This window comes from Microtus oregoni, unplaced genomic scaffold (genome assembly GCF_018167655.1).
Source record: "Microtus oregoni isolate MIOR12 unplaced genomic scaffold, Mior012 000031F_ref0000149, whole genome shotgun sequence".
In the NCBI taxonomy this organism is placed as follows: Eukaryota; Metazoa; Chordata; class Mammalia; order Rodentia; family Cricetidae; genus Microtus; species Microtus oregoni.
In genome coordinates, this window is record NW_024543090.1 from 3,431,615 (window position 1) to 3,449,117 (window position 17,503).

Here is a 17,503-nt window from a genome sequence, read left to right on the forward strand (position 1 = left end):
TCTGTGGTCCTTTCATCTGATTTCACAGCTCAGTGGCCTCCCTGCTCCCCAGCAACCTGTAATCTTTCCCCTTACACATGTGTTTCATAATGCACTTTTCGGGGATTTAAAAGGAATTTAAAACTTTCTGTCAAGTCGAGGCACTTCAAGTTTCACCAGTAACTTCTCTAGCCAAGATGTTACACAGGGACCTCAAAAGCAATTTCAAAATTACCAGCTCAGTCGCTCTGTCCAGGTACCGCTCAGCCTAAGAAACTGTTTTTTTCCTTACCTTCTGCTGTTCACTCTTCTTCCCCTTTGTTTGCATGTGTGTGGAGTGGGTGTGCACTTGCGCCAGAGGTCAACGCTGGCTGTCCTCTAGTGTAGCTCTTCACTATACTTGTTGAGATAGTTCCTCATTGAACTCAGAGCTCAATTCAGCTCCAATAATTGACCAATGAGCCCTCAGAACTCTCTGGTCTCTATTTTCCAGCTTTTGAACCAGAGGTGTGTGTACGGCTATGCCAACTTTTTTACTTAAGTGCTGGATAATGGAAACTAAGTCCTCACTTTACTAATTGAATCATTCCCCCAGACCGTGAAAACACTCTCAGGCTATCTCACACCCTGATATTCCTGTGGAGCCGAAGTTCCTGAATTATGGTCAGGAGACAGATCCGGGGTGTTATGTGCTGATCACAGGTCTACTGGAGCAGGTATAGTTCTGAAAACACTCACGGATATTTCTCTTTCGAGACAGGGTCTAAATAGCCCTGGCTGTCCTAGAACTCTCTATGTACAACACGACTTGTCTCAAACTAACAGAGATCCACCTGTCTCCCTCACACATGCTGTGATCAAAAGCACGTTCCATCAAGTCCAACGCCATGCAAGAGGATTTTTTTAAGCAACATTGAAAACTATCTAACGGGTAGTCTCTAAGTATCTTTCTCTGAATATTTTCAAAATGAAAATACTCTCTTGGAGAAAACAGAAGCAAACATTATCCTATTTCATATCTTCTGACTTTAGGTGGCTTTGTATTGACAATTATGGAAAGTATCATTCTTTTTCATTTATTGAATGAGCACCTCTCCGACATGAGAGCCAATGATGCTCCATCCTTGAGCATTGTTAAGCAATGACACAGAAATGTGGGCTGCTGATAGAGAGAACGTTCCCCATGAGTCATTAGTCTGCCTCAGCCAATGAGCTCACAATCTCATGGTTCCAGCTAAGTAGCCCGAAGCCCTTCCTACTCAGTTCTGCTTCCTTGGTGGCCTCTGCCCCTAACTTCTGGTTAGGAACTGAAATTGGATGTTTTTGAACTTCTGTAGGATAATAGTGGTCCTAACAAACACACCCTATGCCAACTGTAATAGAAATAGGCAGCTGAGTCCCAGGGTATGCTACAAAAAAAACCCTCCCGTGTCAGTCCCTTTCCACTGTCCATCCCATGGTGCCCCAAGGGAGCCAGTATGTACAAACAAGACCAGAGAAGAAAGAGCCTATCACTAACAGGGCTCCTCCCTCAAAGACTCTCAGTGCACCATGGTGATTGGATGTGACTAGGACTCTGTTCCTAAATGTGGCTGTCCAAGATGACTCCCTGCAGAGATGGATTTTGTTTTGAGAGGCATCTCCATGTCTTACCTCAGACTTACTTCCTCCCAGAGGAGGGGTTCTGAACCCCTTTGCTAAAGAGAACAACACAGAAGCCAATGCTGTGTTCTCTTTTCCCTAGCACCATGGGGAAGCTAGCTGTTAAAGTTATTGTCAAAAGCTAAATGATATGAATTTAGGATTAAGTAAATCATATAAAAATAAATACTCAAAGTTCGCATTTTAATCATTTTATATTACCTGTGTTCTTGAGCAGTTTTACATCTACTGGACCTTTGTTTGTATGCTAATACTAATTTGCTTCCCCAGATATTTATAGTATAGAAAAGAACCAATGGAGAACACACCAGCGCTCTGGACTTGCGAAAATGGTGATGCAGCTAAACGCTAAAGCTTAACCTTGAAAATGTTGACTTGAGGAAATTTTCTTCACTGTCTAATTCAGAAAAGTACTCTCTTCATTGATAAGGAGAATTCCATCAGTCTTTCCTGCTTCCTATGAGGGCACTGACTGGCTGAAATCTCTGCCAAGAAGCCAAACACCAGCAGATATGCCTGCCAGAAGCTGTGGTCACTCAGCAGACAGAACCCTAGTTGGGCTGAGTTGTGAAGATGAGTTCTATGAAACCAGGGAAGCATCCTGTGAGGATGACCAATGAAAAATGTCCAGTAAAGAGAATTGCTCACTCTGCTGTTTGTAAATTCTATTGTCAGCATCTTTCTTCCCTAGAGAACTGCTTACTACACACTTGGCACCAGACCACTAAGCCAAGAAGCGAAACGAGTCTCTGGCTGCCTCTAGTCTCTAGAACCACACCTCAACTCTCCACCGAGAAAAACACAAAACGTTACCTCAAAAGGCTAAGTTTTCCTTAAGACTCAAAGTAGACAGCTTAATCTGCTAATCCGGCCCTCCTCAGTGAGGCTGTCTGTCAAGCAGAAATTCCTTTGGGTTGATCTGACCACACCCCCATTTGGAAAAATGAATAGTTATTCCTAAAAGATGGCGGTCTTGGTACCATAGTCAAACGAATATCCTCCCCTGGAGGCACTCCCACTTGTGAGTGGAACCATTCCCTGGGCTGAGCATCCAGCACTCTCCCCACTACAGATGCAATGTGAACAGCTGCTCCCTGCTCTTTTCTCACCATAATCTTAAAACCAAGAGCCAAATAAAGCTCCCAGTCCTCGGGTGCTTTTGACGGCAATGAGAGTAGCTGCTTTGGAAAGTTGATGGTGGCTGCCTGAGGACTGTCGAGTAGAGGACTCCACAAAGGAAACAAAGGGATTTGAATGTCCCTGTCAAATCTTCAACTTGTTTCTGATTCAGGAACGTGAACTCTCCATCTTCCAATGAGTGGACTGCAGGTGAATATCACTGTTTCCAATACATTATGTTTTTATTTAAAAATATTTGAATTCATATGTACATGTGTAAGTATGTTCACATGAGTACAGGTGGCCTTTGGGTCCAGAACAGAGCATCAGATCCCACCTGAGCTGGAGTCACAGGTGGTTGTGAGCTGCCCAGTGTGGGTGCTAGGAACTGAATTCAGGTCTTCCCAAAGTAGTATTCATTCTTCCCCATTGAGCATTTATTTAAATACTCACATTTATTTAAATGCCCACATTTATTTAGAAATCTTCACTGCTTGGGTAATGTAGGAAGTCCTTCTGTATGTGTGTTGATTTTATTGATTAATAAATAAAGAAGCTGCATAGGCCTATGATGGGCAGAATAGAGCTAGACAGGAAAGCTAAACTGAATGCTGGGAGAAAGAAGGCGGAGTTAGTGGGACACCATGTAGCCACTGCAGGAGACAGAACCTTGCTGGAACCTTGCCAGTAAACCACGAGCCTCATGGTAAAATATAAAATAATAGAAATGGGTTAATTTTTGATATAAGAGTTAGCCAGAAATATGCTTAAACTATTGGCCAAACAGTATTGCAATTAATATAGTTTCTGTGTGATTATTTCAAGTCTGGTCAGCCAGGAATGAATAAGCAGCCTCTGCCAACACTTGTGATTTGAAGAGATTTTTGCAAAGGTAAAATAGAATACAACCAGCAGGCAAAGAAGTAGAGAAACTTTTAGAATCCTATTACTTATTTGATAACTTCAGGCAAATGCCAATAACCAACGATAACCATAAAAGAGTTTCCTGCAGAATGCAAGCAAATTTTGCTTTTGAATAGCCAGTGCTGCCTCTAATCAATTGCTGACTGACCATGTTGCTCTTAGTCCTTCCTTCCCTATGTGACTGTTCAATTGTTAATATGTTCACAGTAACAGAAAAATTGCATGTTCAATATTTTTCATGAGCATTATTCCATTTTGTGCATCTCATTTTCCTTCCTCCTTCCTCCGTTCTATAGAAACTCTGGGAAGAATTGCTCCAACAGAAGAGCAGAAGTCCCCAGTCCTTAGAAAAGGAGTGTTTGTTGAAGATCAGCTGACAACTGAAGGGGTCCTGGGTTGGGGGAGTCAGAACAATCTACATAGCCTGGAACAGTGCAAAGAATGCAACTTGCATTTACACTTTGTGCTTATGCAAAAATCTATGAAGAAATTGGCAAAACAATTTGAGAAAAATGGAGATATATTTTTATCTATGAAGGTCTGATATTTGCATTAAAGTGTATACTTTCAACGACCAAGATAATTATTGTATTATTATTATTATTATTATTATTATTATTATTATTATTGACACAGGGTCTTACTGTGTTGCCCTGGCTGGCCTAGAACTCACTATGTAGATCAGGTTGGTCTCAAATTTATAGAGATCTACCTACCTCTGTCTCCCAAGTGCTGAGATTGAAGGTGTACACACAACACCTGACTTTTAAATGTTATATTTCTTTTTCTGGAACATGCTTTTCCTGAGCAAAACCAAAAGCCTTTTTGGTCACTGACTACCAATTTATCTCCTAAATAAAAAGAGATGGTGCTTTCCTGTTTGACCCTAAACTTATTTATTTTTATTTTTTTGTACATTGGTGTTTTGCCCACATGTTTGTCTTATGAGGGAATCAGATTTCCTGGAACTGGAGTTACAGACAGGTGTGAGCTGCCATGTAGGTCCTGGGAATTGAACTTGGGTTCTTTGAAAGAGCAATCGGTACTCTTAAGCACTGGGTCATATCTCCAGCCCAATTAATTAATTCATTTATTAAAGATTTCTGTCTCTTCCCCGCCACCACCTCCCATTTCCCTCCCCCTCCTCCAATCAAGTCCCCCTCCCTTGTCAGCCCAAAGAGCAATCAGGGTTCCCTGCCCTGTGGGAAGTCTAAGGACCAACCACCTCCATCCAGGTCTAGTAAGGTGAGCATCCAAACTGCCTAGGCTCCCACAAAGCCAGTACGTGCAGTAGGATCAGAAACCCATTGCCATTGTTCTTGAGTTCTCAGTAGTCCTTGTTGTCCGCTATGTTCAGCGAGTCCGGTTTTATCCCAGACTTTTTCAGACCCAGGCCAACTGGCCTTGGTGAGTTCCCGATAGAACATCCCCATTGTCTCAGTGTGTGGGTGCATCCCTCGCGGTCCTGAGTTCCTTGCTCGTGCTCTCTCTCCTTCTGCTCCTGATTTGGACCTTGAGATTTCCAATGTTCCAATGTGGGTCTCTGTCTCTGTCTCCTCTCCTCGCCTGATGAAGGTTAATATTCAGGAGGATGCCTATATGTTTTTCTTTGGGTTCTCCTTCTTATTTAGCTTCTCTAGGATCACGAATTATAGGCTCAATGTCCTTTATTTATGGCTAGAAACCAAATATGAGTGAGTACATCCCATGTTCCTCTTTTTGGGTCTGGCTTACCTCACTCAGGATAGTGTTTTCTATTTCCATCCATTTGCATGCAAAATTCAAGAAGTCCTTGTTTTTTACTGCTGAGTAGTACTCTAATATGTATATATTCCATACTTTCTTTATCCATTCTTCCATTGAAGGGCATCTAGGTTGTTTCCAGGTTCTGGCTATTACAGACAATGCTGCTATGAACATAGTTGAGCATATACTTTTGTTGTATGATAGGGCATCTCTTGGGGATATTCCCAAGAGTGGTATTGCTGGGTCCAGGGGTAGGTTGATCCCAAATTTCCTGAGAAACCGCCACACTGCTTTCCAAAGTGGTTGCACAAGTTTGCATTCCCACCAGCAATGGATGAGTGTACACCTTTCTCCACAACCTCTCCAGCAAAGGCTATCATTGGAGTTTTTTATTTTAGCCATTCTGACAGGTATAAGATGGTATCTTTTTTTTATTTTTTATTTTTTTTAATTGCGAAAAGAAGAAAAAAAAACATAAACAAAAAACAAGTTTCCACCTCCTCCCAGCCTCCCATTTCCCTTCCCCTCCTCCCACCCTTCTCCCCCTCCTCCCACCCTTCTCCCCCTCCCCCCACTCCTCTCCCCCTCCCTCTCCAGTCCACAGAGCAGTCCGGGTTCCCTGCCCTGTGTTAAGTCCTAGGTCCTCCCCCCTCCGTCCATATCTAGGAAGGTGAACATCCAAACTGGCTAGGCTCCCACAAAGCCAGCACATTAAGTAGGATCAAAACCCCGTGCCATTGTCCTTGGTGTCTCATCAGCCCTCATTGTTCGCCATGTTCAGAGAGTCCGGTTTTATCCCATGCTTTTTCGGTCACAGTCCAGCTGGCCTTGGTGGGCTCCCCGTAGATCAGCTCCACTGTCTCAGTGGGTGGATGCACGCCTCGTGGTCCCGAATTCTTTGCTCATGTTCTCCCTCCTTCTGCTCCTCCTTGGGACCTTGGGAGCTCAGTCCAGTGCTCCTGTGTGGGTCTCTGTCTCTATCTCTAGCCATCACCAGATGAAGATTCTATGATGATATGCAAGATATTCGTCAGTATTGCTCTAGGATAGGGTCATTTCAGGTTCCCAATCCTCAGCTGCCCAAGGAACTAACTGGGAACCTCATCTTGGGCACTAGGGAGCCCCTCTAGGGTCAAGTCTCTTGCCCACCCTAAAGTGGCTCCCTTAACTAAGAATTGTGGTTCCGTGCTCCCCTATCCACCTTTCCTTTATCCCAATTCTCCTGTTTCCCCAGGTCCCCCCTCCTTCCCTTCTATCTTTTCTCTCCCCATCTCCCCTTACCCCCATCCCACCCCACCCCCAAGATCCCATTTTCTCCCCGGAAATTTGGTCTATTTCCCTTAGCCAAGAGGATAACTATATGTTTTTCCTTGGGATCACCTTCTTACTTAGCTTCTTTAGGTTCACCTATTGTAGACTCCGTGGTCCTTATTTATGGCTAGAAACCAATTATGAGTGAGTACATCCCATATTCATCTTTTTGGGTCTGGGACACCTCACTCAGGATAGTGTTTTCTATTTCCATCCATTTGCATGCAAAATTCGAGAAGTCATTGTTTTTTACCGCAGCGTAGTACTCTAGCGTGTATATATTCCATACTTTCTTCATCCATTCTTCCATTGAAGGGCATCTAGGTTGTTTCCAAGTTCTGGCTATTACAAATAATACTGCTATGAACATAGTTGAACAAATGCTTTTGTCATTTGATAGAGCATCTCTTGGGTATATTCCCAAGAGTGGTATTGCTGGGTCCAGGGGTAAGTTGATCCCAAATTTCCTGAGAAACCGAAATACTGACTTCCACAGTGGTTGCACAAGATTGCATTCCCACCAGCAATGGATGAGGGTACCCGTTCCTCCACAGCCTCTCTAGCAAAGGTTATCCTTGGTGTTTTTGACTTTAGCCATTCTGACAGGTGTAAGATGATATCTCAAAGTTGTTTTGATTTGCATTTCCCTGATTGCTAAGGAAGTTGAGCACGACCTTAAGTGTCTTTTGGCCATTTGAACTTCTTCTGTTGAGAAGAAGTTCAATGCCCCATTGTTCAGTTCAGTGCCCCATTTTTTAATTGGGTTAATTAGCACTTTAAAGTCTAGTTTCTTGAGTTCTCTATATATTTTGGAGATCAGACCTTTGTCTGTTGCGGGGTTGGTGAAGATCTTCTCCCAGTCAGTAGGTTGCCTTTGTGTTTTAGTGACCATGTCCTTTGCTTTACAGAAGCTTCTCAGTTTAAGTAGGTCCCATTTATTCAATGTTGCCCTTAATGTCTGTGCTTCTGGGGTTATACATAGGAAGCGATCTCCTGTGCCCATCTGTTGTAGGGTATTTCCCACTTTCTCTTCTATCAGGTTCAGTGTGTTCGGGCTGATATTGAGGTTTTTAATCCATTTGGACTTGAGTTTTGTGCACGGTGAGAGATATGGGTCTATTTTCATTCTTCTACAGGTTGACATCCAGTTGTGCCAGCACCATTTGTTGAAGATGCTTTCTTTCTTCCATTGTATACTTTTAGCTCCTTTATCGAAAATGAGGTGTTCATAGGTTTGTGGGATAAAACCCGGGTCTTCTATACGATTCCATTGGTCGACTTCTCTGTTTTTATGCCAGTACCACACTGTTTTCATTACTGTAGCTCTGTAATAGAGTTTGAAGTCAGGGATGGTAATGCCTCCAGAAGATCTTTATTGTATAGGATTGTTTTGGCTATCCTGGGTTTTTTGTTTTTCCATATAAAGTTGATTATTGTCTTCTCCAGATCTGTGAAGAATTTTGATGGGATCTTGATGGGGATTGCATTGAATCTATAAATTGCCTTTGGTAGAATTGCCATTTTTACTATGTTGATCCTCCCAATCCAAGAGCAAGGGAGGTCCATCCATTTTTTGGTATCCTCTTCAATTTCTTTCTTCAATGCCTTAAAGTTCTTGTCAAATAGATCTTTCATTTCCTTGGTTAGATTTACCCCAAGATATTTTATGCTGTTTGTGGCTATCGTGAATGGTGAAGCTTCTCTGATTTCCCTCTCTGCTTCCATATCCTTTGTGTATAAGAGGGCGACTGATTTTTTGGAGTTGATCTTGTATCCTGCCACATTACTAAAGCTGTTTATCAGCTGTATAAGTTCTTTGGTGGAGTTTTGGGGGTCGCTTATGTACACTATCATATCATCTGCAAATAACGAAAGTTTAACTTCTTCCTTTCCACTTCGAATCCCCTTGATCCCATTATGTTGTCTTATTGCTATTGCTAGAACTTCAAGCACTATATTGAAGAGGTATGGCGAGAGTGGACAGCCTTGCCGTGTTCCTAAGATGGTATCTTAAAGTTGTCTTAATTTGCATTTCCCTGTTCGCTAAGGAAGTTGAGCATGACCTTAAGTGTCTTTTGGCCATTTGAACTTCTTCTGTTGAGAATTCTCTGTTCAGCTCAGTGCCCCATTTTATAGTTGGGTTGATTAGCCTTTTACAGTCTAGTTTCTTGAGTTCTTTATATATTTTGGAGATCAGACCTTTGTCAGTTGCGGGGTTGGTGAAGATCTTCTCCCAGTCAGTGTCTTAGTGACACTGTCCTTTGCTTTACAGAAGCTTCTCAGTCTCAGGAGGTCCCATTTATTCAATTGAGGCCCTTAATGTTTGTGCTGCTGGGGTTATACATAGGAAGTGGTCTCCTGTGCCCATGTGTTGTAGAGTACGTACCATTTTCTCTTCTATCAGGTTCTGTGTGTTCGGACTGATATTGAGGTCTTTAATCCATTTGGACTTGAGTTTTGTGCATGGTGATAGATATGGATCTATTTTCATTCTTCTACAGATTGACATCCAGTTTTGCCAGCACAATTTGTTGAAGATGCTCTCTTTTTTCCATTGTATACTTTTAGCTCCTTTATCGAAAATCAGGTGTTCATAGGTTTGTGGGTTAAAGTCAGGGTCTTCTATTCGATTCCATTGGTTGACTTCTCTGTTTTTATGCCAATACCAAGCTGTTGTCAATACTGTAGCTCTGTAATAGAGTTTGAAGTCAGGGATGGTGATGCCTCCAGATGATCCTTTATTGTATAAGATTGTTTTGGCTATCCTGGGTTTTTTGTTTATCCATATAATGTTGATTATTTTCTTCTCCAGATCTCTGAACTTTTTTAAAAAAAACAATGCTTTGTCTGTATGCATACATGCATGTATGTATGTGTGTATGTATGCATGTATTACATGCTACGCATATGTACCTTAAGTGCCAGAGAGGAAATCAGGTTCCCTGGAACTGGTATTATAGATGGTTAGAGCCATCAGGTGAGTGCAGGGAACCAAACCTGTATCCTCTGTAGGATAAGAAAGGGCTTGTCCTACTATAATATCTCTCCAGGACATTGACAACTATTAACCCATACCAGCTATCTCCCTTTTAGTTATGAGAATGTTAAAGAAACACATCGTCCATGAATATAGAATTCACAGATTGCCATAGGAGATGCTACTGGGAAATTCAACATACTGTTTCCATCTTATCAAAAGAAGCATTGCCCTCTTCATAAAAAGTCTTGTTCACATGCTAGTGGAAACCCCAGGATTTTCTAACAATTCTATGCTTTAGAAAGAGGAACCTGCTATGAGACTTCTAGGGCCAAGCTATGGGCTCAAATCCTGACAATGTAAGCGGTGTCATCTTGAACAAGTTATTCTTCTTTTGTGACATGCTGGTAATAGGTAATGCCTTTGTTACTGATTGTGGTGGGGTCAATGGGTCAAAAGTACATATATATAGTGTTCACAGCAATGCTGGGAGCTTAGTAAGTCAGTGACTAGTACTAAACTCATGCATTTTAAAGTTAGTGCAGAACAGAGTGAAAAGATCTGCTTCTACTTAAGGAAAATGTAGCAACTAGAAAGCTTGAAAAACTATATTGATTTAACTGTTTAGAAGACAAGAAAGTCCTGTAATCCCCCAAATAATACTTAAAAAAATTAACAGCTATGAGTTTTCCTGCATTTCAGCTGTTAGAAAACCATCCAAGGGGCTGGAGAGATGGCTCAGCGGTTAATAGCATTGCCTGCTCTTCCAAAGGTCCTGAGTTCAATTCCCAGCAACCACATGGTGGCTCACAACCATCTGTAATGAGGTCTGGTGCCCTCTCCTGGCCTGCAGGCATACACACAGACAGAACATTGTATACATAATAAATAAATAAATATTTTTTTAAAAAAGAAAGAAAACCATCCAACTCAAGCTTTCCTGACATTGTGATGACTCACTTGGGGAACAAGAAAAGTAGTACCCAAAATCCCACAATACTGAGTTTCCATTTTGCCCAGTTCATAGGCTCATGAATCTGTAGCCTACAGTAACAATAACTTAGGCTATCTCTGAAAAAAATGGGTAAAACTGCAATATTTAAAAGGACTACAGCTTGCTCTCAGAAACAGAAACATCCGTGCAATTTAAGATTTTTTTCTCATTCTTCTGAAGTTACAGCAAACCATGAATACTTGGAATACATCATGATATTTAGATTAGGATTTAATAAGACAAAATATATTCTTATTATCTTTTAAACAATGATTTGGTATCGTGATGAAACACCCGTGTTCAGCATACTGAACTGTAACTACATAACTTGAGTCAAGTGCATAAGCTAGGCTCCCACACTGCAAAAGCTCATTCCAACCCGATCCCAACACAATATTTACATTAAAGATAGTAAAGAGTAAAATTAAAACTTGAGAGCCTGTGGCCCAGTGGGCAATCAGCACCAAGCCTAAAGACCCAAGTTCCAACCCTGGGACCTATATGGTGGAAACAGTACCGACTCCCCAAAGTTGTCCATTTACCCCCATACAAGTGCTATGACTTGCATGTACCCATCCCCCCCATGAGTAAATAAATGCAGAAACAAACAAACAAGACAACCCAAAACCTTAGTTTTTATTTGCTTAGACAAATTTTCTCTGAGATGAAAACCCAATAGTTACGACTGCCTGAAAACAAATGTCAACTGGGTGTCACTGTAAGCCCAGCACCCAGAGGCCACCCTGGACCACTTAGTAAGTCAGTCTCAAAAAAGAATAAGAAGTTATCAGATTGACCCTTGAGACCAAAACAATAGAATAGAGATTCCTAAAAATACATTTGCATATACAAGATACCCCCAAATGATTTAGAGGCTGGAGAAAAGGTAGGGGTGTGGACAAAGTAAAAACATATTTCAATTAAACAAAGAACGAGTGTTTATTCCTAAATGAAATGACCTTTCTTTAAGCCACTGATCTGGCCAAGAACATTTTCATTGTGACTGCCAAGACATAAAACATTTTTACCCTGGAATTTAAGTTATTGGAAAGGTACTAAGACAAACTCTTGGAAAACAAACTGGTTCACTCGATTACTAAAACTAGAGAAACAATGAAAAAGGAAGGGGTGAGGGTTATTGTAACCAGTAATTTAAAAATCTGTCTCAAATGTCACTTCCTCTATAAAATCTTCTCAGTTGCACACATGCTCTGATTATAGAACTTGTTAAATTATCTCCAGGAGCATAAATACCACTTACTGTTTAAGCTGACTGCAGGGACAGGCTGCTAGCCAGGCACAGAGATATTCACAGGAGCTGGGTGAAGAATGGTGCTCAGCATTCACATTTTACTTATCATTTGACAAATGTCAGGTTGTATTGTTTTGAAATAAATTACATTTTTTTTGCTCCCAATAATAGGTTGCCTTATTCTCTTCCTATCGCTATAATAAAACACTCTGACCAAAACAGTTAAAGGGAGAAAAGTGTTATTTTGCCCACGATCCCAGGTTTTAGTCCATTATAGCAGGAAGGTCATATCTGAGGGTACTTTGAAGAGCTAGTTATCCTACTATTGTAAAGAGACCCCATGACCATGGCAACTCTTCTAAAGAAATCATTTAATTTGGGTGGCTCCCTTACAGTTTCAGAGGTTCAGTAAATTATCATCATGATGGGGACCATGGCAGCATGGAGGTAGACATGGTACTGGAGCTGAGAGTGCTACATCTTGACCAGAAGGCAGCAGGAAGTTGACTGAGACACTGGGTGGTATCCTAAGCATAGGAAACCTCAAAGGTCACCCCCATGCTGACACATTTCCTCCAACAAGGTCATACCCATTCCAACAAGGCTGCATCTCCTAATAGTGCTACTACCTATGAGAATTTGGGGGGGGGGCAATTACATTCAACCTATCACAGACACCATGATCAACGCAATCCTTATGAAAGAAAGCACTGAACTAGGGACAGTAGCTGGAGCAGTAGCTGAGATCTATCTATATCCTGATCTGTAGGTAGGGCCCCCCCTGTAGGCAGGGTTGGGGAGGGAAAGAAGGAGACAAAGAGGAAGAGAAAGAGAGAGAGAAAGAGAGAGAGAGAAGAGAGAGAGAGAGAGAGAGAGAGAGAGAGAGAGGGAGGAAGGGGGAGGGAGGGAGGGAGGGAGAGAGAGAGAGAGAGAGAGAGAGAGAGAGAGAGGGAGAGAGAGACTGGGGCTGGGTTGAGTTTTTGAAACCTTAAAGCCTACCCCCAGTGACACACTTGTTCCAACAAGGTCATACCTCCTAATCCTTCCAAATATAGCAAGACATTCCACACCCTAATGACCAAGTATTCAAATTAAGAGCCTATGGGGGCAATTCTTATTCAAACCACCACAGTCAAGAGCAAACAAAGAGCAAGGAACTAATGCATGCTAGTGGTCAGCCTACTTTTTTTATTCTGTTGAGCACCCAGCTCATGAGGGGTTGTAGCCCACATTTAGAATAGGTCTTCCCATCTCAAGGAATCAACTATAAAAGTTCCTCAAAGGTGTGCTTACAGGCCAACAAAATCTGGACAGTTCCTCATTGAGAGTCCCTCCCCAGGTGATTCTAGATGGTCTCAAGTTGAGAATAAAATGAACCATGATAGATTTATAATCGTCTTACCAATGTATCCTTTTCTAAATTAATGATATTTACTTTTCTGTCTCTTTTGTGCCAGATACTATATCAATGTCACTCACCCTCAAATTTACTCTTAAATTCTGCCTGCTTTATAAGTCCAAAGTGTATTTTATGTCATTTTTCCTTTACAATAAACATGAAGCTAAATTTCTTCAGTGGAAGACATCAGAAGGATGACTGCAGGATCCAGCTGCTAATGGCTTATTAATAGAGAAAGGGATACTGGTTCTGCAGTGTCCAAAATGGCAGCTATACCTTGGCCTGATAATCACCAACTGATGTTTTGCTTAGTACATGCATCACGTGCCCCAGGCCTCCTGCCCTCAATGTGTCCTGAAGGATTACTTATTTGGTGGCTATCCACATATCGGGTCTAGGTAAGCTAATGAACTCTGTCACCAGCTGTTAACTTCTGTTTGATTGGAGGCCCATGGACAGTTATTCATGTGGAAGATAGGAGCAACTGGAATTGAAACTAAGGTAACTATTTGGGGTTCTGAACATGGACCAGATTCAAAACTAACATGTTCTTATTGAATTTTTTAAATTATTTTTCTTTTTGAATACAAAACAGGATGGTACTATGGAGCCCAGGTTGGCCTTCAAGTCATGACCATCTTAATGCCACTTCCCAAGTGCTGTGTACTATTACACCTGGTCGAGCTATTCTTCTTTTTACTATCATCTTGTTTCCCATATGGTTTCTAATGCATATACTTAAGTGATCTTCTTGCATCTCCATCCTCAGTAGCTGGGACTACATGCATATGCTGCTGCACCTGGCTCATTTACATCATATTTTTATCCCTAGAGGTACTAAGCCCTTAAAAAAATTTGTGTGGGATAACATTTTTTTAAAAAAAAATCATTCTACTCTCTTACACTATATCCTGATCACTTCCCCTCCTCCATTCCTCCCATTCTCCCTCTTCCCCAGAGCCACTCCTCCATTTTAAGAAAAAGTAGGTCTACCATGGATATCAACCAAACATAGTTGTAGTGTAGGAAGTCCTTCTGTCTATGTGTTGCTTTTATTGGTTAATGGAATAAAGAAACTGCTTTGCCCTGTGACAGGGTAGAATAAAGCTAGGCAGAGAAAACTAAACTGAATGCTGGGAGAAAGAAGGCAGAGTCGGGAGAAGCCATGTAGCCGCCACAGACAGATGCCAGACAGAACCTTGCTGGTAAGCCACAGCCATGTGGTGATACACAAATTAATAGAAATGGGTTAAATTAAGGTGTAAGAGCTAGCAAATAAGAAGCTAGAGCTAATAGGCCAAACAGTGATTTAATTAATACAGTTTCTGTGTGGTTATTTTAGGGCTGAGCAGCCAGAAACAAAAAAGCAGGCTCTTACAACAGATTGGCACTCCAACATGGTCGACTATATCCACATAAAACCTGACAAAGCTTAAAAAGGAATTCTATACACAAAAGAACAGAGTTAAGCATGGCTTAACACTGTGGCTCCTTTATTAGAGGTTTTTCTGATTCAGCGGTAGCAAAAAAAAAAAAAACAAAAAAAAAAAAACAAGCAAGCAAACAAAATATGTGCGGCTTTGAAACAGCAGCTTCCTGGGCCATGTAGCCAGTGAGAACTCTGGCTCTTTCAGAAGGCAGAGCATTTAAATAGGGTTTGTGAGCAGCATGTTACAAACTGCTTAATGGAGTGACACAGATTTGCTGTATAACTGGAACTTGGGCGCTGTGCATGGCTCGCAGAGGGGGTGAACAGACCTCCACCATGATGAACTGGGAAGAGCAAAAAGACAAAGTAGTCTTAATTAATGCTTAGCATTTTAAGAAGTGCTCCTGGACAGAGAAGGATTTCAGATATACAATAGGACAGATTCAGACATAAAAGACCTCTAAACAAGACACAGTGTGTTTAAAAAATGTACATAGGCTTGGGAAAGAGAAGAAAAAGAGTATAGAGAATAATAAAAAAGTAAATGTTTTTTTAAAAAATTAAACAAAGTCTTTAAAGAGACAGTACAGACAGTCCTAGATTAAAGGAATAAAGACTATAAAATAAATATTAAACTTTTCGAAAAAGTAATAGAGTAAGAAAAATAAGCCATGTAAAGATGGAAAATACATAGAGAGTCTGGATTATGTATATTATTGTGCTTTCTTTGACTTTTTGATTGTGAATGAGCTAAGTACAGAGAGCCATTTCATTGTACAGGCTGCTCAGCTAAACCAACACACAAACACATATATGTTTATATATATAAATATATAAAAGATTTCTTGACTTCAAAATATGGGTCTAAGGATATGTTGCTTTGGAAAAGAGGTTCTGCTTTTGTTTCCACAGAAGATGAGAACCTGTGGATTAATTTCAGACTACTATGGTCTGACAGACCAAGACAGCCCCCCCCCCCAAAAGTCACTGTAAGCACTCCCAAAGTTACTTCACCCAACAAAAAGCAGAAAGCATGCCCTATGCCCAAATTCCCTGAATGATTGTTTATAAATGTTTGTTTACATTTAAAGGGAGATATGCTATAAAGATTTGCATTGGTATAGATCTTGGTTTATTGATATAAATTTAAGGTCAATTTTGTTATCTGTATATTTCTACTCTTGATTAAGGTATTGTATTTGTGTAGCTCATTTAAAAATGTAATGTATAATTAAGAAATATAGGTTAATAGAGTCATCTATAATAGTCAAGCCTCTAGTCATGTTAGTTGGGTTTTCTAGATATACAGAGATATATTTCAGTTAGATAGGTATTCTTCAAATCTTTCAGAGACTTTCAGAATATGGCATTTAAAATGTTTTGAGTTTAAAACTTTTTATAACAATGAGACATATTTGCTCCTGGCAGCACCAATCTACTTCAAGAGGATAATGGACATCGAAGAGGCTCCTCATTGAGTTTATTAGTCACTTGGGCAAGAAATTGCTCTTGTCTGTACTGCTTAATATTATGCTGTATGAGCTGATCATGCAGGACCAACAGTGGTATATTTGCTGAACTTGCTTAAAGGTGAGATGGTCCTTCAGGGTTCCTGCTACATGAAAGAGTCTGCCAGACATTCTGCAGGATACAGAAGAAAGTGACTGACAAACTGCCAATATAGGTGGAACTGTCCTTGAAATTTCCTGCTTCATGGTAAAGTCTGCCAGATATTATGGGCCAGTAGGCTGAAGATGGGTGACCATAACAAAGAAGAACTTTGGGTGACTGTCCAGGCAGTGATATGTCGCTGTCAATTTTAGAGTTTTGGAAATTGTCTTCCGTTTACTTCCTGTTAACTTAGGTAATATTATATCCTCCTGCAGTCCTTAATGGAGTTGAAGAATAGTTATAGTTTTCCTTAGTTATGATAAAAGATAAAGTAGATATAAATATTACATCTATAATTCTTGCTAGATAAATGTTTTGCTATATGTAATTTTGCTGTGTTAAAGTTAAAACTTTCCTTTTTATTAAACAGAAAAGAGGAGGTGATGAGGGATTCTCCTCTGTATACTGTGAATACTATTGGTTGATAAAGAATCTGTGTTGGACCTGGCAGGGCAAAATAGAGGTAGGCAGGGAAAACTAAGCTGAATCCTGGGAGAAAGAAGGCTGAATCACAGAGAAGCCATGTAGCCCCACCAGAGACAGATGCTGGACAGAACCTTGACAGTAAGCCACAGCCATGTGGCGATACACAGATTAATAGAAATGGGTTAAATTAAGATGTAAGAGCTAGCCAATAAGAAGCTAGAGCTAATAGGCCAAGCAGTGATTTAATTAATACAATTTCTATGTGGTTATTTCAGGACTGAAGCAGCCTTCTACAACAGCATAATAAGATGAAATAAGATGAGGCATAAACCCTCATATGAAGGCTAGATGAAGTAACCCAATAGGAGGAAAAGGATCCCAAGAGCCTGAAAAAGATTCATAGATATCCCAGATCCCACTGTTAGGAGTCCCACAAGAACACCAAGCCACACAATAATATGCATACAGAGGACCTAGTTCAGACCCATATAGGCTTCCTGATTGTCACTTCTTTCTCTGTGAACCCATGTTCTCCTAGTGTTCTTAACCCTCCTTGTTTCTATAATCCTTCCTCTCCCTCTTCTGTATGGTTCTTCAAGCTCTGCCTCATTTTT